This window comes from Macaca thibetana, chromosome 12, assembly GCF_024542745.1.
Source record: "Macaca thibetana thibetana isolate TM-01 chromosome 12, ASM2454274v1, whole genome shotgun sequence".
Classification (NCBI taxonomy): Eukaryota; Metazoa; Chordata; class Mammalia; order Primates; family Cercopithecidae; genus Macaca; species Macaca thibetana.
In genome coordinates, this window is record NC_065589.1 from 113,846,148 (window position 1) to 113,863,665 (window position 17,518).

Below are 17,518 nucleotides of genomic sequence, written 5' to 3' on the forward strand. Positions count from 1 at the left end.
AAATGGTACATTGTGGATAATAAATGATAGAGGCTAGTTATTCTGCATTCAGTTGTGTTCTTATGAGGATTTTTTCCTTCTAGCAGTATTTTAACTAGCCTATATCCTACATTCACACAGCAAATTTGTTCTTTTCTGCCTTGTTCAGCAGCTAATAATCTTGCTCAGTTCTTTTGGTTTCCAGCTACTGTATTTTTTTCTCGCCTGCTCCCCTCACCTCTCCTATGCCCTCATCTCCCCGAACACGCGTAGTTTAGTAGTTGGCTAAAGATTTGAGAAGTTGATATTCACCCTTGGAAACTCATTCTTTCTGTGGTTTCATTGTTTTCAAGCACTTCCCTCTATATTTCCAGCTACTCTGGCAGCTCCAAGCTCTATTCTTTGACATCTCAACCCAGCAATGTTAATGTGTTTTCTTTTTCTTTTCTTTTTTTTCTTTTTTTTCTTTTTCTTTTTCTTCTTCTTTTTATTTTTTTTTTGAGACAGAGTCTCACTCTGTCACCCAGGCTGGAGTGCCATGGCGTGATCTCGGTTCACTGCAACCTCCGCCTCCCAGGGTCAAGCAATTCTCCTGCCTCAGCCTCCCGAGTAGCTGGGATTACAGGTGAGCGCCATCACGTCCGGCTAATTTTTGTATTTTTAGTAGGGGCGGGGTTTCACCATGTTGGCCAGGCTGGTCTTGAACTATTGATCTCAGGTGATCCCGCCTCAGCCTCCCAAAGTGCTGGGATTACAGGCGTGAGCCACTGCACCCGGACATAATGTGTTTTCTATTGTCTGACTTGTTCACAGGTTAAAGAATCACACGATGAAAATAGACCAAACTCACAAATCTCACCCAGTGTGCTCCTTTCTTTAAATGGTGACTTCTTTGCTGGTTTCTTCCTTCTTTTTCACTGAGTTGCTGGGAGAGACCCCCATGCATGTGTTTGTTTAGCAGTCATCCAGGATTACATCCAGATTTGGGGTCCATCTTCCTTCCATGGCTCTCTTGCTTCTTGGATACAACCTATACCTTTTCATCTTCTTTGCCAGCCATGAACTCGCTCCTCTCTTTTTCTAGTCAGTTAGGCTGCAATTATTTTCAGCTGGAGCTATGAGGCATTGGGTAGTGACCAACTGGAGCTATGAGGCATTGGGTAGTGACCACAAGCAAAGCAGCAACAAACTCATGATAGTTATCTAGCTGAATCACAATCTTTCAAGAGTAAAATTTTCTCCAATTTCTATGTGTTTGTACTCTTTCCAAGGTTGTCAAACTGGCGTTATTATATGTGTTAGTCCATTTGTGTTTCTATAAAGGAATATCTGAGGCTGGGAAATTTATAAAGAAAAGGTAATTATTTTGACTTATGGTTCCGCAGGCTCTATGAGATGCACGGCACTAGCATTTACTCCTGGTGAGGCCTCAGGAGGCTTACAATCATGGTGGGAGGCGAAGGGGGAGCACGAGAGTCACATGGCAAGAGAAAGAACAAAACAGGGAGGAGGAGGTGCCAGGCTCTTTTGAAAACACAGCTCTAGCATGAATTAATAGAGTGAGAACTCGCTCATTTTCTCAGAGAGGGCACCAAACCATTCATGAGGGATTCACTTCCTTCATCCAAACACCTCCTGCCAGGCTCCTCTACTTTGAGCGCTGGGGATCACATTTCAACATAAGATTTGGAGGGGACACACATTCAAACCATATCATTATTGTTGTAGCTGTTTTTACTATTTTCTTCGATTAGCAACTGTAATTTGCAGGAAGACTCACCCCAAAAATGTACTGAACAATTACCAAAATTCAGAACCAAGACAAACTCTTAATAAAATATTGCAAAAACAAAATAAAAAGGTAGAACATTAGACCGTAAGTTTTCTACTATCAGAGTTCCTGATTAATTTATGTCTGTATCTGAAAAATATATCCTGGATAATGTCTACTAACTCTATAGTATAGAATCTGTGTTTAGTACCACACAATGAAAAGGGATCACCAAATTCTGCTGTGTAGAGAGTCCTTGGAGGGAGAATCACTGTCAACATTATACTCTCACAGCTGATACTCCATGAAAAGAAGGCAGAAGCTGGCAAGGAGAAAGTTGACTGGGCTCACGTGGATCAATTGTAATGTGTATTTAAATACTTCTGAGTGATTTACTTAGAATTGCAACAGCTAATATTTACTCAGTATTTATAGTGTGCCAGACATTGTAAACTAAACACTCTACCTATATTACTTTATTTTAATTGTGAAAACAACAGTGATTTAGAAAACATTATTTTCTTTTAACAAATAAAGCCAGATTAAGCAAGTTTCTCAGTGTCATATTACTAGTAAATACTAGAGCCAAGATTTGAATCCCAAAATCTCTGACTCTAAAGACTTCATTCTTAACTACAGTAGTAATTGTTTAAACAGATGTTTGACAATTAATTCGATATATTCTGTAGAAAGCCCTTTGTAAAAGTGCATCAAAATTCTTATAAGACAGAGGATTAAAATCTGTACTATGTGAGGAACTCTTCCAACTAAATAAGACAAAATTTAAAATATGAATAACCTGAGGAAAAACAGTTTGCCAAGGGGAATATAGACTGTCAATTGATGTGCAGAACTAAAGTTAGTCAAATACTTAATATTGATCCAAATACATAATTATTCAAATATATGGAAAACAAAAATAACAAAAACCTATTTTATAAGGTTCACAAAGATTAATAATATTGATAAATGCTCAGTATTTTAAAAAGTGAAAATGTATTTTCATGCATTGTTTATAAAGATGATTTTTGTGTTCCTTTTGGAAAGACATCTTGGTAATATGTAAGTCTAAAAATATCCATTTGTCTTGACTCACCAATTTACGTAAAAATTATTCCAAATATTGACTTTTTTGGGGGATGGAGTTTTGCTCTTGTTGCCCAGGCTGGAGTACAATGGTGCCACCTCAGCTCTCTACATCCTCTGCCTCCTGGGTTCAAGTGATTCTCCTGCCTTAGCCTCCCTAGTAGCTGGGATTACAGGCATACACCACCACGCCTGGCTATTTTTTGTATTTTTAGTAGAGACGGGGTTTCACCATGTTGGTCAGGCTGGTCTCGAACTCCTGCCCTCTGATGATCCACCCACTTTGACCTCTCAAAGTGCTGGGATTACAGGCGTGAGCCACTGCCCCGCCACACCAACTACTAATATTTTTATATAAGTAAACATTAAAATAGTATTTTATTTAAAAATTTGAAATCAATCTAGGTGTACAATGCTGAAAAGAAGCAAATCAAGTATGGTGTTTTAACTCAAGGAAATACTATGCAGTCAGAATGTAATTCTGTAGATTTTGATGAGTATGGGAAACATAGGATATTACTGTAAGTAAATGAATTGGACTTGTTGTAAAGCTACAGTTCACATTCTAAGTTTTTTGTTTTAAAAAAGAGCCAGGAAAAAATTTGTTTATCCAGGCCTACCCTGGAATGAAGCACTTGTGCCCAAACAGTTGAGTGAGCAATAAGGGCCACTCTATTTTACTGAACTGTTACTGTAACTAAGACTTTGGTACCCCAACATTTTTAGTGGCTGAAATAATGAAAATTTTGATTAAGAGCTTGCTTGCTTGCACAAAGGCCAACATCCCTTGTTATAAACTCCTATTGTAGTGTCTTTTTGTTAAGTAGGAGGAGATAACTTAAGGGTCACATAATATTTTCACAGAAGGAATGAATGCCTTTAAGAACATGCAGCCAGCTACTGAAGCCCACAAGTCTGGTTGCTCAAGGTGTTATCTGAGTCGGAAAAGGACAGATGTTTCCCCCCAGGGATCCCTAAAACGCCCCTTTTCACTGGCTAGCTACATAAAAACTTGCTGCTGCTTCTTTTCGTTAAGATGGATTTGAGGGATCTTGCCCTCCTGCTTTGGCCAAATTGAATAAACCTTTATCTTCTTCAAGCATTGGTGTGTCAGTGTTTAGTATTAGCCATGTGTTTGATACACAAGCCTGTATTTTGGGTTCTTCAACAATTCTGGTGACCATGGTAGGATATTGTGCTCATAGGTGAGCAGCCCCAGCAGGATCTGAGCACACAGGGCGTCCCTGCTGCTGTTCTGGAGTTTTGCCCGGGAAACACTTCTCATCACTTCCCTTCTTGCTGATGCCAACAACCTTCAGGACAACAATCGGAGTGGAGATACATGCCAGACTTCAGTCCGCTTTCAGTTTTGCCTTTGCTGGGTGAGTTGCTTTGACATGCACAGCTGTGATTCTCTGTCTCTCCATTTGCATTTTGTTAGTTGTTGAAAAGAGGGACCCTTATTTGGGACAGTTGAGGAAACTGTTGGACTCCACCCTTTTGTCCTGCAGAAATTTTATTTTATTCTTTGGGTAAACGTGTGTATTTATTTTGTATGCAAGTGTGCAACTAAGGGAAACTCAAATTTGATCCCCAAATGCAGCCCTTTGGATTACATTCTCCAGAACTGCATTGCTTTTAGTTAGGAACCAATGAAGCATAAAAAAAAAAAAAAAAAATTTCTTTTATAACACAGTCTTGCCACAATATTCCCTAGGTTCAGCTAAGACTCAACTGGTCCATAAGTTTTATGGGGATGATCACACTAACAGTACTGGAAAATACATCTTCATCAGGTAAGAGCAATGGGTAACTTACACACTAATCACAAGAACTCCTTTAGCTTCCATGTATGAGCTATGGGAAAAGTTTAAAGGCATGCCAGGTCTTCTACAACTCCAGCTGGTTACATATTATGGCCCATGCATGTGCACATATTAAATAGGTAGGCAAATTATAGCAAAAGAAAATACGAAACTCAAATGGTCCACTTGCAACTACAGTGTTAAACTGTAGAGTCTTCTAAAGCTCCCTGTTTCTCTCTTTTATTTTTCTGCCTGCTTCGAATCTGCTGTTACTGGCTACTGGTATTGAGATAAAACTCACTGTTTTATGATACTACTAATTCAAGACTACTTGGAGATTCTGTTTCTCTTATACAGTTCTCCCTAAAATGTAAAGATTGAAACTCATTTGAAACCGAAGGGAACAAAGGGGTAAAACAGGTTTCTAAAATCAACCTGTCATGGAAAAGGTTTTGCCCAAATTTTTGTCTCACAGCCTTCATTTGATTATCTGTAAGGGCAAATAAAGTTTAGCTGTGTGAACAGGTTCTAATTCCATCTGAAATTACTTGGATCTAGCAAATTTTTGTAAACTGGGGATACTGTGCTGCTATCTCATGACTAGAGTTCTTAGGTAAAAGCTATTGGATCTTTGTTTGCATGTGTGTGAATATGTGTTTGTACATATATTATCCTATATATTGTGTCTATATGGTACCACATAGGTTCATTATTAAAGGAGTATTCATAATTAAATAACTTGCTTTCCAAGTTCCCATGACTTAAATACATCTTGGATAAATAGGCTAATTTTTAAGTTGTTGGTGAGATAAATGTGGACCATTAATGGATCTCTTAACTGTTATTATTACGTGATTTAGAACTGTTTCATAAGAGAAAAAGGATGAAATTCCATATGTGCAGGCTTCTATGTTACTGCTTCAGAATAAGTCCACACAGAGAATGTTCAATTTGATGGTGCAAGGGGCTGAGAATGTCAAGTCCAAAGTATTAGAATCTCAAAAACTAGATGAGGAGAACAATGTCTTGATCAATGCTTTGAACCCTTCTGCCATGCCAATGAACCACCCACCACTGGGGCCAGATCACCCTCTCAGCTGATGCCAATTCCATTTGCACCTGAACCACTACCTCGTTTTCCAGTAGACCCAGCCTTGATAAGGGGGATGGGGTGCAGAATGGGACAAACTCCCCTGGTGGAAGAAAGTCAGGAAGTAAGGATATAATCTCACCATCCTGTACCTGACAGGGTATCCAATTTGACCCGAGGACTGGGACTCCTCAGGCAGGGAAGTTTCCACTTTGCCAATTCTCAACTGGAGGGCTAAATTCGAATGGACAGCCTGTAGGGATGATGTGGACACACTGCCCATTCCCCACCTGGATTTAATTAATTGAAAAAAATAATAAACTTTTTTATTGGTATGACCCTAGATTCATGGCCAAGTTGTTTTCGTCCACCTTTTTGACATGTTACCCTACCTGAGCTGATAGGCATTAATGAATGTTTTGCTCATGGCTGTAGGACATCATATGGTTATTGAAAAGACAAGTCCATTGGCTTCACCTTGAAGATGAAAACAACTGCCCTGAATCTTCTGATGCTGTTCCAATGGCTGAACCAAGCTGGGATGTGAACAGTGGGGAGCTGTACTGGCTTGAGCATTTTAGAAATTGTATTATGGAAAGATTAAAGAAAGGATTCCTACAATTGAAAAGCCTCAGTAAAGTTCAGGAGGTTGAGCAGAAATCCCAGGACAGCACATCTCAGTTTTTAGAATAAGTATGCTAGGCATATAGAAAATAAACTGATGTCAATATCAAGGCCTCTGAGAATCAGAGAATGGTAACTGTGACCCTTATCAGCTAAAGTTCTCCAGATATCAAAAGGAAGTTGCAGAAGGTAGACAACATCCTTGAACTGTCAATCTCACATTTGTTGGAGCTTGTTTCTAAGGTTTACAACAATAAAGGCAAAGTGAAAGAAAAGGAAAGATGAAATAACAGGTTACCCTGCTGGCAGCAGCACTCAACAGCTGAGCTGATAGGAATGTAGGAAAGGGCTTAAAAGAAGGATGATGGAAGGTAAGAGGAAAGCCCCCTCCTTGGGGAAAGAATCAATGTGTATATTGCAAAGAAGAAGGACATTGGATAAAGGATTATCCCACACTGGTGAAGGCAACAAAGAAAGGTAAGATTCCCTCAGCCCAGATAGTGGAAGTGAAGGAGAGAGATACAGCTGAACAATGAAAAGGCCCCAGGGCTCCATTAGATCTGAAGTGATCAGTATCATATCCCCACAAGACCCCTTATTATAATGGACAGTGCAGAACAAACTGATTGACTTTCTTATTAATACAGGGGCCACTTCATATGTAGTTAACACCCCCTTGTTCCCTGATTCAAAGGAGACTATGGTGGTTACGGGAATGTCAGGGGAACTGTGACTTGCCCCTTCGTGCAACGTTTAGATTGTCATCTTGGAGACACAAGCCTGAAGCATAGTTTTTTATTTATGCCTTAATGTCCTGTTCTCCTCTTGGGTTGAGATTTACTTGCTTTACTGAATGTTCATATTATTAAACACATATTTTCTAGCCACTGTGACTTGAGTGACCATTGGAGCAACCACAGTTGGAAATATGTACTGATGGAAGTAGTTTCATAGGCCAAGGATATTGTTGAGGTTATGCACTTGTCACCTTGCAGATCACCTTAGAAGCCAAGGCTTTGCCTCCAGACACCTCAACTCAGATATCTGAATCTATAGTCCTTACCAGGGCTTTCCTAATCGGTAAGGACAGAGCTGTCAATAGTTACACAGACTCAAAGTATGCTTTCTCAGTGGTGCATGCACACAGGGCCATATGGAAAGGAAGAGGACTTTTAACTACTGAAAATAAAGACCTCAAATATGTCCCAGACATTTTCACCTTATTGAAATCTGCAAAAACCCTGAGGAAGTAGCTGTTATGCACTGATCCAGGCACCAGAAGGGAAATTCTCTAATCACAAAAAGAAACCAACAAAGCTGCAGATCAAGCAGCTAAGCTGATGGGAAGGACCCAGAGATTTGAAACCCTTCTGGAACTCTTAATTTCCCAAATAGACTTTGTCAATGTTTAGCTTCAATATAACCAAGAGGATTTAATCGTAGCCAAATAATTTGGTTTTCTCTTCCACCCCAGTACATCTTGGCTGGAAATACACTTCAGAGGTTAGCACTCTGATGTACGAGGACCTCTTAAAGGAAATCATAAGTCAAATTCATTAAAGCAGTGATTATGGAAGGAATGCCACCTTGCAGTAGATTTTTAAAAATATTTAATTCGCCCTAGTTTACAAGAGACTGTCAAAAGAGAATGCAACAGTGTGTAATTTGTGCTGAAAAGAGCCCCCAGGCAGGGCCATTCCCTCTAAAAAGATTCCAACAAAAGAAACTAGCCCCTTCCAGGGGTTTTCAGGTGAGCTTCGTCATGTAGCTCTGAGCATATGGAAACATCAGGTCCCTTTTGGTGTCTGTTGATGCCTTCATTGGGTGGGTTGAAACCATTCCCGCAGAACAGAGAAGGCCACAGAAGTGGCTAAAGCCCTACTTAAAGCAATAATCCTTATGTGTAGACTCTCTGTAACAATTCAGAGTGATCATGTGGCCACCTTTACTTCCAGTGTAACTTAAGGAGTGTCAAATGTTTTGAGAATAAATTGAAAACTGCCCTACGGTGAGCAGAGTCCACTGGAAAGACTAAAAAGATTAAATCACACCTTGAAGAAAATGATGGCAAAAATCTGTGAAGAAATCAGTTTAACTTTGAATAAAGTGTTATGCTCTTCCCTGATGTGAATCTGGGTAGTGGCCCAAAGTAAGCTCCAACTGAGCTGCTTTAAAACAAAGTATGAAAAAGCATTCCTAGTCTTGCTAAAGGAAAGGTGCCTGGTATAACAAAAGCAGATAGCAATTAAACAATATTTAAAGATTTTAAATGGAGTTCTAACCTTTGCTTATAAGCCTGCTTCTAACAGCCTACTGATCCCAACAGATGTACCCCTCCATCACTTTAAAGGGGGTAACAAGTTCCTTCTCAAATTGTGGACAGAGTGCAGACCAGGGGACCAACCCATCCCCCAACAGACTAGTCCCTAGGAGTGCTTCTGACTCCCCACTTGCCAGCCATGCTAGCCAGAATAGAATTTTGTATCCATCACACTTGAATAAAACTTGTCCCTACAAACTTGAACAGGAAAAGAAAAACCTCAGCTACTGGAATGTTTGGGGTTGCTGTTTCAAGCCAAGTCTACTGACAGAAAAGCAAAATGAATTGGGTCTTTATAGTTTGGGTCATGATTGCCTTGATTTCTTCTTTTTCATGGAAGGAAAATTCATCATTATGATTTCCCAACCTCTAGCTTCTTCTGCTAACTTATTTTGGTATTGGATATGTCATCCTAAACCTCATCTGTTCTAGACCATTATGACTCTCTGATGCAGACAGTTTATAATGTTTCGAATATCTGTATCTGCACATTTGAGTATCCGAAGACTCCCCAAAGAGTGGAGTATCAGGTATGCCTCATCTGACTCATTTGTGGAGTTACCAAACCCCCTTGTTTGTATTTGGCTTCTGGACAGAGATGTCCCCTTTCATTTTTAAAGGAGGGCATATGAAAATTCGTTGGATGACGATTTGTATAGAACTTCATTTGACCCCAGTTTTGCAGCATGGGAAGGACATTGGATAGGCCCAGCCTTACCCGAGTGTGACAACAGCATAACAGGTCCATGGGTAGACTAATTGGCTTTAATAACAGCCACAACTATTGACACCATGACCTGTGCTCCTGTGGGATGTTTTCCTACCTGCAGTCGGGAAACCATCTTTGGACCTACAGGTGCTTTAGGGGAGGAGATCATGGACAATGCTTATTGGGATACTCAGTTATGCCATTATCAAAACACAGTAATATAATACTAGACAAATTCTTTAAAACTTTTCCAGGGTCTCAAGGAATTTTGGAAGAAGACTCCATGGGGGTGGTCCCTGAAAAAAATTTTCAGGATTCCTGATGGCCCAGCATACTTCTTTGGACACACTTTGCTCCTATAATGAGGGTAGCTTCTCATCAACATGTTTTTAGAAACTTATCTATCACTTTAAGGAATATATCTGATGAAACTGCTGCTGCCATTGCAGCACAGCAAAAGTCTTTGGATTCTCTAGTTGAAGTTGTTTTGAATAATTGCATAGCATTAGATTACCTGCTGGCTGAACAAGATGGAGTAGGTATAATTCCAAACTCTTCCTGCTGCACTTAGATTAATAATTCGGCTGAAGTTAAAATGCATATAGATAAAATAAAAAAGCAAGCTTCATGGTTAAAACAAGTAAAAGATGAAGCAGGATTAGGTGATTGGTTTTTGTACTATTTTCTTGGATCTCACAGGGATCTGATTTGTATTTTTTGGCATCTTGAAATTTGGCTTACCTCTCTCTTATTAATTATTATTATTATTTATTATTATTATCTTTGAGATGGAGTTTCGCTCTTGTCGCTTAGGCTGGAGTGCAGTGGTGCAATCTCGGCTCACTGCAACCTCTGCCTCCTGGGTTCAAGTGATTCTCTTGCCTCAGCTTCCCAAGTAGCTGGGATTATAGGTGCCTGCCACCATGCCCAGCTATTATTATTATTATTGTATTGTTTTGTTTTGTTTTGAGTCAGAGTCTCGCTCTGTCACCCAGGCTGGAGTGCAGTGGAGTGATCTCAGCTCACTACAAACTCCGCCTCTAGGGTTCAAGTGATTCTCCTGCCTCAGCCTCTCAAGTAGCTGAGATTACAGGCCACACCACCATGCCTGGCTAATTTTTGTATTTTGAGTAGAGATGGGATTTCACCATGTTGGCCAGGCTGGTCTTGAACTCCTGACCTCAGTTGATCCACTCACCTCCCAAAGTGCTGGGATAACAGTTGTGAGCCACCTCACCTGGCTTCCTATTAATTATTATTGTAGCTTATGTCTTTATTAATGTCATCATCAAATGTGATTTAAGGTGCTTGTCTAAGACTGTAGATAAGAGTACTCAGATAATGGTATGGCAGTGTGCAGGGTACTGGCCCAGCACCTGTGAATATTTTCAAATTCAAGTGGATAGGTTCTGTTTCTCGATTTACCACATCTTCACCCCTTATCAGCAGGAATTGCTAGAAAAAAATGACACCCCTTTTTCTACATTAATGAGTAATAGATAAAGACAGTCAAGCCCTTTGAGCTTTCAGTACCCCAACATTTTTGGTGACAGAAATAATAAAAATTCTGATCAGGCCCTTGCCTGCTTGCACAAAAGCAAACATCTCCTGTTACCATAATATAATTATAAACTGCTGATGTATTGTTTCTCTGTTAAGGAGGAGGTAAAAGTTCAGAGTTACAAAATATTTTCTCAGAAGGAATGAATGCATTTACAGACATTGCAACTGGCTGATCACTCTTAGAGGTCTAGTTGCTCAAGGTGTTATCTGAGATTGAAGAAGTACAGACATTATCCTTCCATTCCTTGAAACTTCCCCTCCTTACTCTCTAACCATATAAAAACTTTCAGTTTTTGTTGTTGCTGTTTGTTTGTTTTTAAGGTGGATTTGAGGGAGCTTACTCTCCTGCCTTCATGGTTTGGTTTAATTGAATAAACTTTTCTGTATCTCCAAGCAACAGTGTGTCATTGTGTACCATTAGTTATGCATTGGGTACACAAGTCTGAATTTAGTGTTCTACAACATCACTTTAAAGAAATTCTGATAGATAATAGAGAGAGGGAGACAAGAAAAGAAAGGAAGAAAGAAAGGGAGAAAGGAAGGAAGAAAGAAAGAGGGAAGGAAGGAAGGAAGGAGGGAAGGAAGGAAGGAAGGAAGGAAGGAAGGAAGGAAGGAAGGAAGGAAGGAAGGAAGGAAGGAAGGAAGGGAGGGAGGGAGGGAGGGAGGGAGGGAGGGAGGGAGAGAGGGAGGGAGGAAGAGAGATATTAAGTGCCCCTATGGTTCTGTGCTTCTCTGAGACTGCAAACTTCTAGTGGAAGCATGTGTCCAGGTAACTAAATGTGAGGGTTTTTTTTTTTTTTTTTTTTTTCGAGATGGGGTCTCACTCTTTCGCCCAGGCTGGAGTGTAGTGGCGCAATCTCTGCTCACTGCAAGCTCCGCCTTCTGGCTTCTCGCCATTCTCCTGCCTCAGCCTCCTGAGTAGCTGGGACTACAGGCGCCCGCCACCACACCCAGCTAATTTTTTTGTCTTCTTCTTCTTCTTCTTCTTCTTCTTTTTTTTTTTTTTTTTTTTTTTTTTTTAAGCAGAGACGGGGTTTCACCGTGTTAGCCAGGATGATCTTGATCTCCTGACCTCATGATCTGCCAGCCTTGGCCTCCCAAAGTGCTGGGATTACAGGCGTGAGCCACCGTGCCCGGACAATTTGAGTTAGATTTCTATGGGAACTTGACCTTTCAGAAATCAGGACTAAGGGTCTAGACTTGGGAATTCTATAAAAAGAGGTAGGGCCCTGTTTCAAACATAGAAGCAGTATGCCAAAATATTGAAAAGATCTTAAAATGGTGCATAGGCAAACAAAAGAAAATAAAACATTTATGTACATATCATCTCCACCATAAACTTCAAATAGCAGGAATTCTACAATTAAGTTTCTGCTCCAAAAATATTATTTTTTTTGTTCTAGCAAGAAAAAAATTCTGTTTTACAGAGTGTATTTAATTCTAAGATTTCGAGATTTCGTAAAATAGTCTTCACGGGAAAGTATTGAAAGCGTTAACACGTGGCTTGGATATAAGCAGATCATCAACAATTGGACACAGAGATACAGCTAGCTTTCACCTCCATAATCATGTAAACATGAGTTTGGGCTAGAGTTGAGATCTGATTTCTACTCTTTTACTATCTTGATGCAATCGATAAATGGCAGCTTGGAACACCAGAAATTGTAAAGTTGTAAGTATTAGCATAGAGTCCTGAAAAGAATAATTTTAAATCTCTTCTAGATTCATCAGGAAGGAGTTCTGGGATACACCGGCGATGTCTGCCATGGGAAACTGAGTCGCTACAGGGGACGTAAGAAATAGGCTGTGCATGGAGGTTGATCTGGCAGCAAAATAAAATGCAGCATGAAAGGATAGGACATAGGAAATTTCAAAGAGTTATCTGGTGATTACTCAGTATATCCCTTATCTGTGTACTTCATTAAATATTTATACAATGAATTCTGAGATTTCCTGTCCTACTTTACTGTCCTCTGATCTAGTTTATTCTCTTTCATTTCATTTAAAAATGCTGGTAATGTCCTACTAAAATAATTTTATAATGTACTCTTCAGTTGTAACTTCCAAGTGGAAAAAACTGCTACTTATTTATCAACCCAGTTGGAGTGGCCAATGTAAAATGCAGCTACTCAGGGTCGATCCAGACTGTTGTCTCTAATCTGCTTAGGTAGACCATAGCCAGCTTTGTATCATTTTTATAGGTTAAGACTCCGGCACAGACTTCCAGTACAATGTATTTTTTTTAACGTGATTTAATTAGTAAAAATAAAGGTCATTAAATGAGAATTTCACCTATGAACATCATAATTGAAATTCATCCAGCTGACAGATGAACACATAAATCTGTTTTTTTAAAAAACAAAAATATGTAAAGAAAGCAAGGCAGGAGCATAGCTTATTAAGTGAGAAAGAAATATCAAAAAACACGTTTCAGTTTCAGAATATGAATTCAGGGTAACTAAACAAAGAAGAATTAGCAGAAGAAATAGAAAAGGCATATAGGTATTGGATATAGTCAGGCTTCAGTTTTAGTCAAGTATCTGGAATAGCCTAGCTGTGAGATTTGCGGTTTAACGTTAACATTCTCTCTCTTTTTTTATTTATCTAGAGCACTCAACACATGTCATTATCTTTCTTTTCCGCAAATATAATGAATTTTGCATCATCATTACCTAAATAAAACAGTTAATCAATTTAAAAAAGAGATACTGTTTTAGGTCACCGGATTCACTATTGCTGTACCCTGTCCTTCATGGGATTCTTTATCCATCTATTTTGTACCTTTCTTGTGGTGTAGAGTTACAACCAGTTACATTATTCTAAAAGTGGCTTGAGTAAAAATGAAACTAGCCCATTTATTCATTTATCTATAAAAAAAAATCTGTACTTAATTTGTTAATAAAGGGTACGATTATTCTCAAAACTCATGCTGTCGTATTAGCCCTCCAGCAAGCATACAGGGCAACACGAGAAAAAAACATAATTCGAAAAGAGGTAAAATGAAATATGATAAAGACACCAACTATTTTTTGGAGTATTCTATATCAAGTATATAGCCACTGAGCTAAAAGGATGGATTTAGAGAGAACAACTTCTATTTTAACGGAACTTTGATCTTAGATGTAGGATGAGAAAGCATCAGAAAAAGAACTGGAAACATTTAAATGTACAGTGTCAACAAGTATCACGATATTGACCAAGAAAGTTGGAATTAACAGATTAAATTTCACATGGTCAGAGCATATTTGTAAACCTTTAAAGTCCCAATGAAGACATGTTCAACCAAGGAAATTGCAAAAAGAAATTCCCATCTATACGTAGGCAAAAAATAAAATATGGTCCTCAATTAACTCAGACACTCTGTAGGTAAAGATCTCCGGTATGGCACTCCAGTCAAAATTACCTAGTAAAAATCATTGTTAAAGAAGACTTCATATGTAGCTTCTTTTTTTTTAATGTGAGTAATGGAGACATAATAAGCTTGTATATTAATGGTATTATAAGAGTTGGAGGTAGGATAAAATAATGTTGGGTCACTTATTTCTTAGTGCTTACAAAATGGGTAAAAGTTTGTGTAAATAAAATGGCCTGCCTTGCCTAGATTATCAGTAGGTTTGTGACACCTGGAAATAAATGCCTGTACTCTAAACTCTGCTTGAAACTGAATTCTACATAGTAGTTGATCTGGCAATAAAATAACATGCAAGCAGGAAAGAGATGAAATCGTAATTTCTATTTCTTCAGTGAAATCTCAGCACATCTCTCATTTACAAACGTGACATGGTCTGTTCTTCTTCACTCTATAATATTACGTCTGAGCCATTCAAAAAATGTAGCAAATGCTATCCTATATTATTGGAAAGTTTTTCATTTCTATCCTTTATCCATTCACCCAACAATCCACTAAAATGTAATCAGTATGTGCCAGAAACCAAACTTATCTTGAAAAAGGAGTAGATGATGAGATGTAAAATCTGGCACTCAGAAAAGGTGGTCCAGGTTGAATATATTGATGTAAAATATTTTTACTGAGACTATAATATCCTTAAAGGTAGGATTATGTTTTATTAATTACATGTTCCATATAATGAATCCTATCATTTGAATAACACTATTAGAAACGCTGTCATTCCATTTAAAATTGAAGACATGAATATGTATCTTTGACCAAGCAATTCTTGTGACTTTAAAACTTTTTGGCTGGGCGTGGTGGCTCATGCCTGTAATCCCAGCACTTTGGGAGGCTGAGGTGGGCGGATCACCTGAGGTTGGGAGTTTGAGACCAGCATGGCTAACATGGTGAAACCCCGTCTCTACTAAAAATACAAAAAATTAGCCGGGCATGGTAGCATGCACCTGTAATCCCAACTACTTGGGAGACTGAGGCGGGAGAATCGCTTAAGGGCAGGAGAATCTCTTGATTTCAGGAGATGGAGGTTCCAGTGAGCCAAGATCACAACACTCTTCTCCAGCCTGGATGACAGAGCAAGACTCAGTCTCAAAAACAAAAACAAACAAACAAAAAGTTTTGACTGAAATCTACAGTAATCATCAGTAGCACATACGTTTTAAAATCTAAGTCAGCGCACATATACAATAATATACAATGACATACATATGCAATTTGTATAAGTGCACATACATGCATTTGAACGCTTATTATTGCAGTGCACCATATTTCCTTTTTAATTATACTCTCTTCTAGTTTATTACATTCTATTTGGTTTTATTTTAAAATAATGGTTGCAATTCACTAAGTTAATTCCACAGGCCACTAATGAGTTTTAACCTTCTGGAAAAATATTGTACTAAAAAGCCTCTTATATTTGCATACCGAGGGATGTTTATAACAGCGCTGAAAATAATTATAGCCTTAGTAACAAAATTGATCATACATACCAGAATGAACAAAGTGTGGTATATTCATAAAATTTTTCACTCTGCATCAGAGAAAACACATTAATTACAGCTATATGTATCAACAAGTTTCAGAAATAATTTTGAGAAAATATCAAGTCACAGTGATATGCAAATATGTTTCTATTTATGTAAATCTTTATTGCGAGTAAAACCAACTAATATATTCTTGGGTAAAGAAACACCTATGGTAAACAAAATGAGCAAGAAGTATGAAAAGTGGGGGGCAGAGCAAGATGGCCGAATAGGAACAGCTCCAGTTTCTAACTCCCAGCACAAGCAACACAGAAGACCGGTGATTTCTGCATTTTCAACTGAGATACTGGGTTCATCTCACTAGGGAGTGCCAGACAATCGGTGCCGGTCAGCTGCTGCAGCCCGACCAGCGAGAGCTGAAGCAGGGCCAGGCATCGCCTCACCTGGGAAGCGTAATGGGGAAGGGAATCCCTTTTCCTAGCCAGGGGAACTGAGACACACAACACCTGGAAAATCGGGTAACTCCCACCCCAGTACTGCGCTTTAAGCAAACGGGCACACCAGGAGATTGTATCCCACACCTGGCCAGGAGGGACCCTCGACCACGGAGCCTCCCTCATTGCTAGCACAGCAGTCTGCGATCTAACCCCAAGGCAGCAGCGAGGCTGGGGGAGGGGCGCCTGCCATTGCTGAGGCTTAAGTAGGTAAACAAAGCTGCTGGGAAGCTCCAACTGGGTGGAGCTCACAGCAGCTCAAGGAAACCTGCCTGTCTCTGTAGACTCCACCTCTGGGGACAGGGCACAACTAAACAACAGCAAAAGCAGCAGAAACCTCTGCAGACACAAACGACTCTGTCTGACAGCTTGGAAGAGGGCAGTGGATCTCCCAACACAGAGATTGAGATCTGAGAAGGGACAGACTGCCTGTTCAAGTGGGTCCCTGACCCCTGAGTAGCCTAACTGGGAGACATCCCCCACTAGGGGCAGTCTGACACCCCACAACTCACAGGGTGGAGTACACCCCTGAGAGGAAGCTTCCAAAGCAAGTATCAGACAGGTACACTCGCTGTTCAGCAATATCTATCTTCTGCAGCCTCTGCTGCTGATACCCAGGCAAACAGGGTCTGGAGTGGACCTCAAGCAATGTCCAACAGACCTACAGCTGAGGGTCCTGACTGTTACAAGGAAAACTATCAAACAGGAAGGACACCTACACCAAAACCTCATCAGGACGTCACCATCATCAAAGAACAGAGGCAGATAAAACCACAAAGATGGGGAAAAAGCAGGGCAGAAAAGCTGGAAATTTAAAAAATAAGAGCACATCTCCCCCGGCAAAGGAGCGCAGCTCATCGCCAGCAACGGATCAAAGCTGCACAGAGAATGACTTTGATGAGATGAGAGAAGAAGGCTTCAGTCCATCAAACTTCTCAGAACTAAAGGAGGAATTACGTACCCAGCACAAAGAAACTAAAAATCTTGAAAAAAAAGTGGAAGAATTGATAGCTAGAGTAATTAACACAGAGAAGGTCATAAACGAAATGAAAGAGATGAAAACCATGACACGAGAAATACATGACAAATGCACAAGCTTCAGTAACCGACTCGATCAACTGGAAGAAAGAGTATCAGCGATTGAGGATCAAATGAATGAAATGAAGCAAGAAGAGAAACCAAAA